Genomic DNA, 10,544 nt, shown 5'->3' with positions numbered 1-10,544 from the left:
AGCAGCTGAATAAATATCATAACTAATACACAGATGGCCGCCTACTCCTGGGCAGTAATTCTGAACTGGAAGTATGAAGGTTGGAATTGGAGGGAATCGATGTCCTCTTTTGGGCTCTTAACAGAAGCTCTAGAGAGCTTTTGCTAACTCGCACACCTTTCCATCCCAGCCCCCTGCCCAGAGATTCTGATACACCCACCATCCTATTGGAAATAACTGTAGAAACAGTGTTACTGGTGGACATTTGTTAGATATGATCACAATATGGAGGCAGGAAAGTTGAGACCAGTGAACTGGAAGGCTGACGGTCACGTGGGCAGACTCGAGCGGGCGCAAAGGGGAGGAGGACATGGTCTGAGCTGTGATATCAGGTTTGGACTATTGTGGTCCCCACGTGGTGATGCCAGCAGCCAGCCCCAGCAACCACCTTGGAAGATTTCACAGACGAGTTCTGTTTGAAGGTTTGAGAGAAAGCTAAGTGCATCTGGAGAGGCGAGCAGACCAAAAAGGGAACTCGCCCTGGGGGTACATCCGGGGTCAAAGGGCAGAAAAGTAGAGCAGATGTAGCCAATGGAAGAGACGGCAAAGAAGCAGCTGGAGAAAGGAGTGAACCAGGGTCATTCGGGACACAGCCGGGTCCAGGGAGTGAAGGAGAAATGGGGTGGAAAACGCCAAGAGCTGGAAGTCGAGTGGGACCCACAGCAGAGCAGACGAGTGGGCGTGGTGTTCAGGATTTGGTGCCCGCAGAGGGGGTTACCCAGGGGGGCATGACGAGTGGGACAGACGGTAGTTTCATTCAGTCTAAATAAAAATAAATACTAAAAAAATAAGAGGCAGTTGTGAAAATAACTTTGATGGATGGATCATTTGCTAGTAAAACAAAGGCTATATAACCAGCTCTTGTGTTTGCATGGTGCTTGATGCCTTCCAGGCAGGGCAGACTGCATCATTTGCAAAGGAGTGGTGCAAAACCAAATGTGGATCCCTTGTTCAAAAATTATGGAGAAATTCAAATGGTAACGGCAGAGCATTGAAACCAGTGTGGGCCCTTTGTGACTGCACAGGTCGCATGACCACAAAGCCAGCCTGCTTCCTTCCAAGCAGTTTCCTTCTATGCTTTAATTTTGGAGAGAAGTTTTTGAGATTGTCTGACCATCCAAGTCATTGGGAGGGGATAGCTTTCTCGGCTGCTCGGCATCGGAACACTGCCCCCATCTGGAAGGATTCCCCCCACTGTATCGGTCCAAGTGGGAGGCACGACAGCCTTCATCACAAAATCCCACTCCCAGCCTTCGGGCAACCAGGGGGGTAAGCATGTGATCCAGGCTCAGCCAATCAGACGCTCCCTCCCAGGAGCGGCTGAAGAACGCGGCTGCAAAGAGGCAGGATCCTTAGAGACACTTCCCTGTGCTGGTGGCAGAATCCAGAGGCCGGGGCGGAGGCGAGGGTGCAGGAGGAGCGGCGGCGAGTCCAGTGGAAGCCGACGGCAAGGTCTCACCCCACCTCTCCGCCGAACGTGCTTTTGCATTATCCATCACGTTGCCCATTCTCCAAGTGTAAGTTCGGGGGAGTCCCCAAGGCCACCCTCAGGTTCAATAGTTCATCAGAGGGATTCGAAGAACCCCGCAAAGCTGTCATACCCACAGTTGTTATTTATTAAGCAAAAGCGCCCCAAAGATTATAATCAGCAACAGGAAGAGGGCAGAGGGAAGGTCCAGGAGAGGCCCACGTGTAAGCTTCCTGTCTTCCTCTCCCAGGGGAGTCATGGACAGCGCTTATTATCCTGCAGTAGCGACATCGGACGCTGTGAGCTCTATTTCCCAAATGATTCGGCTGAGGCCCAGAGAGATCTAGGAACTTCCCTGAAGTCACACAGGTTGTCCTAGTGCTCACATGTCCTTGGACCCATCCCAGGGTCCTTTGGGCTCCATCCAGCTGCCAGGGACAATTATCACTCCATAGGGCAGCAGCTGCCCAGAAAGAATTAGTGATTGAAAAGATCAGAAGATTGAGGTCAGCTGAATTTCAATTCAAATATTTGGGGCTCTGAATTCTTTGAAAACCCATACAAGCCTGCTGAAAAGTAACCAAGGCTTGGCCATCCAATAGTATTCTCAGGAGAATACAGAGGCAGAGTTTGAGGATAAATTTCTATAGATCTTTACAAGTATCCAAAAATAGCTTCCCTTCTCTCTGTTGGGGAGCCCGCCAGACTCCTTAGGAGTCATGGCAACCCCAAGGGGCTTCCTGCAACCACTCAATGGGAAACAAGCCTTTAGCACCGAGGTGACTGCCCTAAGCCGCAGTCCCCCACCGTGACCTCCAAGTAAAGTCCTTTGCAATGCACAAGGCTTGTCTCCTAGCCAGGGGACAATTTACCCAGCCCTTCTGCCAACTGGTCCCATCTGCTTTCAGGAGTCCTGGGAGAATGGTGATCGTCAAGGTAACCACAGGCCCCGAGGGTGGACAGACACAGATACACGGCAGCTGCCACTGCTGGGCACAGAGCCTGTGCCCTGCTCTGGCGGGAGGCCTGGGGCCCTCTGCCAGCTGAGGCCTCAGGCCCAGGGCACACAGGGCTGCCTGGAGAGAGCTGCTTAGAGAGTCTTGGTTTCTACGGTGCTCCTGTGGGTCATGGAGACCCCAGGGACCTCGGAGACCATCTCCTCCAACTGGAGAGACTGAGGACCAGAAGCAGAAACTGAGGCTTGGCAGTGGGGCTGGGGCTCAAACTCCATGGTCCTGATACCTGCTCCTCCTTTAGGGGTGACCGCTAGATGCAGTGCACTTTCCAAGATCCCACAGAAAAGGGCTGAATCCGGCTGCAGTGGACAAGGCGTCCATCCATCCATCCGTTCGTTCATTCATTCAGCAGTGAAAGCTGTTCTAAAGCACACTTAGGAAGGGCAGAGGGGCAGGGACTGTGTGGGGGACGCCCTCATGAGGAAGCCCTCTTGGAGGATGCAATTGCATGAGAGAAGGTCGTAGGTGCCCGCGTCACTCACACATTCGCAAATTCTCTGCCCCAGTTTGGGGCCCCGGGAGCAACAGCACAGCACCTTGGAGAGGGTAGACACTTGGTACTGGTGTTTTACAGAGCACGTCTTGGAGGAGTGCAGCATTTCCTGAAGTCTTGTGGCTGTAAATGTAGCGTGAAAGGAAGTGGTCAAGTGTTAGACCTGCAGGCGCTGGAATTCGGACTTTCGAGGCTGCCATTTACCAAGTACTCACCGTGAACCAGGCGTTGCATCCATCCTCCAGGATGCTAAATGAGGCGTGGCTTGTCCTCTGAGGTTTCCTGAGTCCCTAACCGAAGACGGAGGAGGTGGGAGACACCCCCGTGGGAATGCCTAAATCTGCAAAACCATGTGACCCCGGCTCGTCTCCTAGGTGAGGGAAGATGAGTACATGGCTCAGACGACATGGCTCAGAGTGAGCTGACTTACAGCCCATTGACAAGGGGACCTAGGGTAGGAGACGGAGAGATGAGAAGGAGTTGTGAGAGGCCAGACGAAGAGAGTGTTTCCCACTCCAGGGGGTCCCAGCTGATGACAAGGGTGACATCAGGGTGACATCTGAAGAACCCACAAAAGCACCCTGCGAAAGAGAGAGGAGAAAGGGGGCCCTTACAAGTGAATTGTGTCCCCGCCCCCCGAGAGCTATGTTGAAGTTTTAACACCCAACACCTGCAAATGCGACCATATTTGGGAAGGGGGTGACGCATGATGCCCTTAGCTAAGGCGAGGCCATATTGGACTCAGCTGGGCCTTTAATCCACTGTGACTGGTGTCCTTATCAGAAAAGGGAAACTTGGACACAGAGGAGGAGGCGACGTGAAGACAGAGAGACAAAGTGGATTGACGCTACGTAAGGCAAGGAGTGCCTGGAGCCGACAGAAGCCAGACGCAGCAAAGAAGGATTTCCTTCTAGAGACTTCCAAGGGATCATGGCCCTGCCAAAACCTTGATTTGGGCCTTCTAGCTTCCAGATCGTGAGAGAATACGTTTCTGTTGATTCAAGCCACCTAGTGTAAGCACTTAGTTATGGCAGCCCTAGGGAACTAACGTAAGGACCAACTTTGGGGGCGTCCAGCATGTAGCAGGTCCCCGTGACCCGGCATTTCAACAGGAGTCCAACAGGACTTCCTTGCTCACATCTCCTCTCTCCTGCCCACGCGTCTCTCCTGACTCTGGAGGAGCCAGACACCCAGGCACAAGGGCAGAGGGGAGAGAAAAGATGAGCCGAGGGACACATCGTGTCCCCATTCCCACCGCGGTCCTGCCTGAGCGGGGGAAGGGCCACCGCTTCCAATGAGACATGAGGAGGAAGAAGGAAAAAGGAAGTTCAGGCCGAGATTGGAGTAGAAGATTTTTATCTGAAAATGACCGGAACAAATCCCGCCATCCCTTGGGCCTTCCCGTAGGTGGAACACGTGGTTCGGCGGCACCGAGGTCTTGCAATCCTCTTGTCCAATGACTGAAACCCAGCCCAGAGCCTGGTCACCGCAGGGGAATGATCCAGACTTCGAGGAATTTCAAAATACCTGTTTAGGCAGCCGCTTTGCCTGGAAAGGTCACGTAATGGCCAGGAGGAACATTCTGTGTTTGGAAAACTTCAGAGAGAGGAACACTTTGGAGGCTGTCACCTGTGAGACCAGGGCCTGTGTCCATTGAGCCGGGCTTCCTGGTTGAGGCTCGGGTGCCAGAGGCAAACACTGTGGGGCTTTCTTCCTGGCCAGCTGCGTAGTCTGGGGAAAGTGGCTTTGCATCAGGGTTAACTGCAGGAAACAGAACCCCTTTAGGGTTAACGGGCCCAAGGAGGATGGTGTAGGAAAGTAGGTACTTACAAGATTATCCACAGGATATCGAAGAGCAAGGGGGCTCTAGACTGGGATTCCAGAAGTGTCTAAAGAGCAGCCAGGGTTTGTTTTCATCAGGTACAGTAAGACATGCCGACATGGAAATGACGATCAGGTAGGAAGAAGCATATTATCCTCACAGAGCCCTAGAAACAGGAGATGCAGGACGCTACGCAGGGCCACACGCGGGGCCCCAAGATCAACCAGGAGGTAGAGGGAACGAGGCGGGCACGTGGTCCAGAGCCTTCATCATGGTTTCCATGTGGGATGGGCGAGCGTGAACATTCTCGGTGGGCTCTGGGGTGTAGGGGCTGTCCCTAGCTGTCTGGTGGCTGGCCCTGGGGTGAATATGACAGGGAGACAGTGGCCCAGAGACCGAGACCCTAGAGAAGAGAGGGCTGGGAGTGTGGGCCCTGCCTTGGTTGGTTCGCATGGGAAAGACACATCGACAGGCCAGCGATTTGCTTGCTGTCCCTAGGAATTAGCCAGTTCTGGACAAGACAGTCCCTCCAAGGTCAGCAAGGTCCCCAGATGTCAAGCATCAAAAACAGAGTAAGAAGACATGATTAATTCAAGAGCGAGCTCCTTATTACCGCAGAACCAACTGGCTGGGTGAGGAACGGCTTCTGTGGCATTCTGGAAGACAATGAAATGAGAGGCCACAAGGAGGTTACTGAGGGTCACAGGGTGAAGATGACAAAAATAAACCGCTAGCAGAGTGAAAGCACCAAGTCCTCAGGTCCTGGTGACCGCTACCATCATTATCATTATTATTTTGAATTCTGTAACTTGGGCGATGCAGGCAATGATCATATCATCGGGTTTGCGCTTGAGAAAGAAAAACACAGTCCCTGTCATTTGATTCTCCCTGAGCCATTTGGAGTTTGGGACCATCACTACAATACTCCCAGGAGCCCAGTTCTGAGCACAAACTGTAGGATATGTGACTTCTCTCTCAATAAAGCCATTATTTAAAAAGAATAATGAATGCTTATGTCCACACAAAACCTGGCGCAGGGATGTTTGTAGCAGCTTTTTAAATAATTACCAAAACAGAGAAGTAACCAAGAGGTCCTTCAGCAGGTGAATGAATGAACCGACTGTGGTTCATCCTGGCATGGGGATATTATTCAGCACTAAGCAGAAACGAACGATGAAGCCAGGAAAAGACCTGGAGCCACCTGAAATCCATGTTGCTAAGTGAAAGAAGCCAGTCCAAAAAGACAACAAATGGCACAAATCCAACTAGATAACATTCTGGAGAGGGCGACATTATAAAGACCGGGAGAAAAGAACCGTAGTTGCCAACGGATGGGAGGAGGGAGGGATGAATAAGCGGAGTCCAGAGAATTGTGAGCACAGCTTCGCTATTCTGCAAGGTGTTATAAAGGTGGATAAATGTCCTCATACACATGTCCAAACTCATAGGATGTACAATGCCGAGAATGAACTCTCACGTAAACTATGGACTTTTGGAGGTGATAGTGTAGGATCATCAACTGTAACAAACGTACCCTCCAGTAACGGGTGTTGGTAACGGGGGAGGCTGTGCCTTTGTGGGGTCAAAAAGTACATGGGAACTCTCTGTACTTGCCACTCAATTGGATGTGAAACTAAAACCCTTCTTACAAAATAAGGCTTATATTTTTAAAAATTACGTAAGGAAAGAGAATCGCTTAGTCTGATCACACACGTCACTCAGCGGTTGGACCCATGTGCTCGGAATCTTTGCGAAGACTTTTTATATACATAGTTTCATGTTACAGTGTTTTTAGCCTGGTTTTCTTCACTTAGCAATATGTCATAAACATTTTTCTGTGTCAATAAAGATTTTATGACATTTTAAAATATCTGCATGGGAACCTGTTCTGTAGTTGAACTCTGGTTTATGTGAACGCTCCAGATTTCCAGACCTCATCTGAACTCGTGGTAGTGATGTGGGGGGTGGGAGGAGAAACTTTCCTCCACCCTTCCAGGTTCTTCCAGCTGGTCTAATAATGAAATGTACATGAGACAGATTAAAAAGAGAAAATAACTAAATTTAATTACATATGAACATATGGGGACCCCCCACACACAAGAGGTTCAGAGACAGAAGGGAAAATGAGTCTGTATGTGACATTCTGAGCCAGGGATGAGGCGAGGCACCTCGGGGCTTCAGAGGAGGAAGGGCTTTCTCGAGAAAATAAGAACGGCAGATGTTCAGTAATTAATAGTTTGCCCCGCCCTATAGATAGGTTGGAAGACGATCTCTGATAATCTCTTATTACCGGCCAGGCCCTCGATTTAAGTTCCAGGTAGTTAAAGGAAGGAGTAGTTAAGGGAAGCGGGGGTCAGCTCCCTTTAGCTCAAAATAATTTGCATATCGCTGAGACATACGTTGGGGTGGCTCATCTCAAACCCCTACAGTATAAAGAACACTGTGATAAACATCACATGTTCTTAGAATAAATTCTTAATGATAATAAAATACTGAATATTTGTTGCGTGCTTCGTAAGGGCCAGGGACTGAGTCAAGTGCTTTACAAATGTTGCCAGGATTAATGAATGCACAGAAAGTGTTAGGAAGTGGGTACTATGATTAATCCCATTTTGCTGATACAGTATAGAAGTTTGGAGTTCCTAAATGATTTCCCTCAGGTTAAACAACTAGTAAATGGCGGAGGTTTATCTGATTCTAGAACTTGAGTTGCTAATCATTTCTGACCCCTAAACATACTTAGTTTCTGTATCTTCCCACTTTTTAGTATCATCTGTCAAATAGCCCTCCAGAAAATCCACTCTAATATATTGTCCCCGCTGAAAATGCAGAAAAGTTCTCACAACCCTTATCTTTGTAATCTTTATGCTAATTGGGTAGGCATAATATGGTCTCTTGTTAGTGTTTCAATTTGTAATTTTGAAGTTACCTGAGAGATTGTACATTTTTACGTTTATTGGGTTTACGCATTAATTTTCTCAAGAATCGATTTTGCATATGTTCTTTTCTATTGGTCTTTTTTCCCTATTGTTTGTTTAGCGATATCCTAGCCGTTGTATAATTTCCCAATATTCTTCACGCTTCATGCTTTTTTATTGTAACTCGACAATTTCCATGATTTGTTTATTGATTTTCAGTTTTAGACTTTAAAATTGTCCCCTTATCAATTTCTCTAGGCACAAGTGGAGTAGCAAGAAGCTTACACAACCAGCGAACGAACCACCGCCAGCAGAGAGCCAGTTCCTGAAATGGTTTAAAACCAGCCTCTGCTTTTATTTTTCCTCCAGTCAAATCCAGAGCAAATATCCATATTCTTTTCTCTCAAAACGTCAGAATACCTCAGCTATAAAAGGCCGCTATCCAACGTGCAATCCGGAGGGGAAACTGGATCTACAACGTAGCAAAAGTCATAGCAAAGTCCTCCTTCTACATTTGCTAATTGACTAAAAATTTTCATGAAGATACTATTCACTATGTAGAAGTGTAAAATTCAGTAGTTTTTAATATACTCCTCAGGTTGTACAACCATCCCCCCTATCTGATTTCAGAACATTTTTATCACCCCCAAAGGAACCCCACTCCCATTAAGCAGTCTTTCTCCACCTCCGGCCCTAGAAGCCACTAACACCCTTTCTGTTGCTGTGGATTTGCCCATTCCAGGTGTTTCTTCGACATGGAATCCTACATTATGTAGTCGTTGCATCTGGCCTCTTTCACTCAGCATAATGTTTTCAAGGTTCGTCCATATTGTGGCATGTGTCGTTCGTTTTTGTGGCTGAATAATATTTCGTTCTGTGGAATTCTGTTCATCCGTTTGATGTTGATGGGCATTTGGCTGTTTCTCCTTGTTGCTGATCCTGAACAATGCTGCTACGAAAATCCACGTACACGTTTTTATGCGGACGTGTTTTTCTTTCTCTTGCTTATACGCAGAACTGCTGTGTCATATGGTAATGCTATGTGTAGACTTTGGGGGAACCGCTAAACTGTCTTCCATAGTGTCTGCACCATTTCTTATTCCCACGGGCAATGTGTGAGGATTCCAATTCCTCCATATCCCTGACAACAGCTGTTATTTTTAAAAGTTATTTATTTACTTTCGTTATGGCCACCCTAGTGGGAGAGACATTTACACCGGGTGAGTTTGAGTCAGCTTAAATAAAGATGAGGCTTCTGAGCAGGTCTGCCAGGGAACCCTAGACAGCTCAAATAATGGTAATTCTTTGCGAATGCCATTTTGAAAGAATTTCAGCTCCCTCCTGCTCGTTCAATACTAGGAATGTGGACTTATTTTTCAAGGTTACGGCTGAGCTGGAAAGTGAGGGATGGGACTAGAGCGAGTTAAAAACCAGAAATTATATTTTTATGCAAAATGTTCTGATTTTCTGGCCCCCATTGATGGCCCCAATTGAAAATACTTGGGTGTCAAAGTCAACTTATGGGCCCCATGTAGAACCTAGGACATAGAGAGGTAGCTTGTGGAGTAGAAGAGTTTTCAATCGTTTTATTAAAACAGCAGAAACCTTTTACCAGATAACCTTTGATTTAGCACCAAGGGTAATATGAAAATTTTCACAGTCCAAAGGCCTGGGCACTGCTCAGACCTTCGCTGTGCCAGGCGGGGCTTGACTGAGGGAAGGTGGCAAGGTGTCCAGGCACGGCGACCCCAGCAACAGCGTCTGGAGAACAGCCACGAAGCAAACTGATGGAAGCGGAGAATCTGCCCCCTGAATCCCGCTGCGCCCCGCTCTCCGTGCTCCGGAGCCCCTCTGTCCCCACCCCCATACTTGAACCTCCTTGTCCCTGGACCTCCCTGTGGCTCCCCATCCCTTCCCACTTTCTGCAGCAGCCCTCGAAATACCTCGGGAGACCCTGAGCTCCACACAGGAGTTTCAAACCTCCTGCTAGAGCATAAAGAATGTAGCCAGCACCTGGCCTTGAATAATTTGATCTTTCGAGGTCTACTTTCTTACCCTATGGTAGGCAGGAGGGGAGAATTGGGGAGCCCGGCCTCCTGGTCCGTCCCACCGTCCTCTGGCCAGAGGGCTCAGCTCTCGTGCAAGGATAGGAGGGGGCTGCTGGGATTTTCTCCATCCCCTGACCCCACTCCCACCCCAACAATTAGGGGGCAGTGGACGCCCCCCTGAGGACCTGCAGGAGCGCTCACCCCACCCCTCTCCTGCCCAGCTGCGTGGGGGCTGAAAGGTCATGGTCCCATGCTGGGCCTGGGGTGCAGTGGCTCTGGACAGCAGGGGGGGCCTTATCTGCCACTTTCATTTCCTTAACGAAATGGTGGGAGGCCTTGCGTGGGAGCGCATCTGGAGGAAGGGGGTCCTCCAGGGCCCCTCACCTTCCCAGTCTCCCTTCTCAAGTCCTCTTCAAACGGGGCTCCAGCCCCATCTCGAGACTTCACCCTCCTTAAATGCAGAAAACAGGTCCCTCCTCCTCTGTGTGTGTCGTCATCCAGCTTTGCTGGATGCCAAGGCCACATCAGTGGGTCCTGTTCTGGTTCCATGTCCCCATGGGAAAAGACAGGCTGATTACACACTCTTACCCAGAAGGAAGCACCACGGTCAATGTGAGCGTGCGTTTTGTTTTGTTTTTTTTTTTTTAAACAACTCCTCGGGTCTGCCATGAGGACAGCATGTTCTGTTACGTGTCTTGGCCCCTGATCCTTAGGAAACAAATGACCTGGCATGACAGGTT

The sequence above is a fragment of the Pteropus medius genome, unplaced genomic scaffold (genome assembly GCF_902729225.1).
Source record: "Pteropus medius unplaced genomic scaffold, Ma_sr-lr_union100, whole genome shotgun sequence".
Taxonomy (NCBI): domain Eukaryota; kingdom Metazoa; phylum Chordata; class Mammalia; order Chiroptera; family Pteropodidae; genus Pteropus; species Pteropus medius.
This window is presented reverse-complemented; position numbering follows the sequence as displayed.